At 36.9% G+C, this 3,319-nt stretch overlaps 1 long non-coding RNA gene across 1 annotated transcript in view; it reads left to right on the top strand.

Annotated features, from left to right (window-relative positions):
* The window catches only part of LOC105550344, a 96,024-nt gene that overhangs the window by 2,513 nt on the left and 90,192 nt on the right, over positions 1–3,319 (top strand). The gene's annotated exons all lie outside the window — the stretch shown is intronic.

The following is a 3,319-nucleotide window of genomic DNA, read 5'->3' as shown; positions in this document are numbered from 1 at the left end:
TGCTAAAACAGCTGCAGGAAAGAGATAAAGACATTTTATCATTTTAATTTGCTATCACGTAACATAACAGCAGTGGAACAAAATTGCCTGGGATTATTGAAAATAATCTGTCATCAGAACTGATGGTATTTACCAAAGCAGTTTCACTAGCAAACTTCACTCTGTTCTCAAGTTGAAAAATAAAAATCTATTCCGTGCCATGTGAAAATGCCCTTGGTTCTACCTGTATTTATAAATAATTACATCAACTACAAAAAAAAACTGATTTTGGATAAAGAATCCTATTCTTCATAATCACAATTATCCTAGAAAAGTGTATTAGAATACATCCAAATCGTATGATTTAATAGAACTATCCCTTAAGACCTTTTATATATAGGTTTAAAACATATCTTAATTTTTATTCACCAATATAATCTCTATTCATGCAATTTTTAGAATGTGTTAAAAGCAAACAACCTTGATAAACTCAAAAAAAAAGAGAAATATAATCCCAGAGCCTCATTATCAATTTCAAGCCATATCACTTTTATGTTGGGTTTCACATCAAACAAATACCTTAGGTGGCCAGAGACAGACTTCAGGTTGTGATGGCAACATGAAAATTAGTTTAAGTCCATCAAGAGCTTACACCAGGTCAGGAAGTTATTGGTTTGACCTTTCTATTAAGGGGAGAAAGAGCTTTGCTGGCACAGACCTAAGGACCTAAGCCCCACATCCCTGTTTCATGCCCATTTGGAAAGCTGCAGATCTCTTGTAAGAATGTGCCCCTACTCTTCTTTCATATAAGTTATTGCTTCTTCCTTGGAATACCAACAGCACCTGTCATTAAACATTTTATCATAGTCTGTTTTCATGGTTGTAGAACTGAGAAAGTCGTTCAGGAGAAGGGCAGCTGGAAATGACATTTATGTGCCAGATGTTGCTCATGAAAGTGAAATATGGAGAAAAGCTGGGAATTTAGAACATTTTCTTCTGACTCCAAAACCTCTTCAGAATCTCTCCACTATTATATTATTGTTTGTGTCATATGCTCAGATAGGTTTGTAAGCAATTTGAGATGAGGAATAAGGTTTTACATATGTCTCTGCACCCAGTACTACCTATACAACTGTACTTATATAAACAGTTCAATGGAGATTTAGCGATCAAAACAAAACCCATAGCTGTGTTGGCTATTTAGTTTTGCTATTTTCTTTTTTTTTTTTTTTTACATTTTAGAATAAGCTTGTCAATGTCCAAAATGTCCACTGGAAGTTTGACTGGTAGCGCTCTGAATTTCCAAATCAATTTGAAGATAATTGACATCTTAATAATTCTGAGTCATCACAATCATGAACACAGTGTACTTCTATTTAGGATTTACTCTCAGCAGTTTTGTGATTTTCAATGCACAGGTTGTTCATATCTTTTTTTCTCTCAAATTTTAAGTTCCAGGATACATGGGCAGGAGGCGCAGATTTCTTACATAGGTAAATGTGTGCCATGGTGGTTTGCTGCTCAGATTATTCCAGAACCCAAGTATTAATCCCAGCATCCATTAGCTATTCTTCCTGATGCTCTCCTACCCCCCACTCCCAACATGCCCCAGTGTGTGTTGTTTCCCCCATGTATCCATGTGTTCTCATCGTTCAACCCCCACTTACAAGTGAGAACTTACAATGTTTTGTTTTCTGTTCCTGAGTTAGTTTGGAGGATTACAGCTTCCAGCTCCATCCATGTCTCCGCAAAGACCATGATCTTGTTCCTTTTTATGGCTGCATAGTTTTCCATGGTGTATATGTACCACATTTTCTTTAACCAGTTTGTCAGTGCTGGGCATTTGAGTTGATTCCATGTCTTTGCTACTGTGAATAGAGCTGCAATGAACATGTGTGTGCATGTATCTTTGTAATAAAACGATTTATATATCTTTGGGTATATACCCAGTAATGGAATTGCTGGATCAAATGGTATTTCTGCTTCTAGATCTTTGAGAAATGACCACACTGTCTTCCACGATGATTGAACCGATTTGCACTCTGATCAACTGTGTAAAAGCATTTCCTTTCCTCCACAACATCACCAGCATCTTTTTTTTTTTTTATTTTTCATAGCAGCCATTCTGATTGGCATTAGATGGTATCTCACTGTGATTTTTATTTGCATTTCTCTAATGATCAATAATGTTGAACATTTTTCATGTTTCTTGGCCACATGTATGTCTTCTTTTGAGAAGTGTCAGTTCATACCCTTTGCCCACTTTTTAATGTGGTTATTTGTTACTTGTAAATTTGCTTAAGTTCCATATAGACTGGATATTAGACCTTTGTCAGATAGACTTCAAAAATTTTATCCCACTCTGTAGGTTGTCTGTTCACTCTGGTGATAGTTTCATTTGCTGTGCAGAAGCTCTTTAGTTTAGTGAGAGCTCATTTGTCAATTTTTGCTTCTGTTGCAATTGCTTTTGTTGTTTTAGTCATCAAATCTTTGCCTGTGCCTATGTCCACAGTGGTATTGCCTAGAGTTTCTTCTAGGATTTTGACAGTTTTGGGTTCTACACTTAAGTCTTTAATCCATCTTGGGTTAATTTCTGTATAAGGTGTAAGGAAGTGGTCAGTTTCAATTTTCTGCACATGGCTAGCCAGTTCTCCCAGCACCATTTATTAAATAGGGAATCCTTTCCCCATTGCTTGCTTTTGTCAGATTTGTTGAAGATCAGATGGTTGTAAGTGTGCAGTCTTAGAGTTCTCTCTTCTGTTCATTGGTCTATGTGTCTGTTTTGTACCAGTACCATGCTGTTTTGGTTACTATATCCTTATAGTGTAGTTTGAAGCCAGGTAGCATGATGCCTCCAGCTGTGTTATTTTTGCTTAAGATTGTCTTGGCTATTTGGGCTTGTATTAGTCCATTTTCATGCTGAGGATTAATACATACCTAAGAATGGGTAATTTATAAAGAAAAAGAGGTTTAATGGACTCACAGTTCCATGTGACTGGAGAGACCTCACAATCATGGCAGAAGGCAAAAGGCACGTTTTACATGGCAGCAGGCAAGACAGAATGACAACCAAGTGAAAGAGGGCTCCCCTCATAAAATCATCAGATCTGGTGAGACTTCATCACTACGCTGTGAACAGTATGGAGGAAACCACCCGTATGATTCAATTATCTACCACTGGCTCCCACCCACAACATGTGGGAATTATGGGAGCTACAATTCAAGATGAGATTTGGGTAGGAACACGGCCAAACCATATCAGTGCTGTTTTTGCTTCCATATGAACTTTAAAATAGTTTTATCTAATCCTGTGACAATGTCAATGGTAATTTAATGTGAA

The sequence above is a fragment of the Mandrillus leucophaeus genome, unplaced genomic scaffold (assembly GCF_000951045.1).
Source record: "Mandrillus leucophaeus isolate KB7577 unplaced genomic scaffold, Mleu.le_1.0 Scaffold1129, whole genome shotgun sequence".
Lineage (NCBI taxonomy): Eukaryota > Metazoa > Chordata > Mammalia > Primates > Cercopithecidae > Mandrillus > Mandrillus leucophaeus.
Note: the sequence above shows the minus strand (reverse complement) of the source record. Positions and strands in the feature narration are given on the sequence as shown.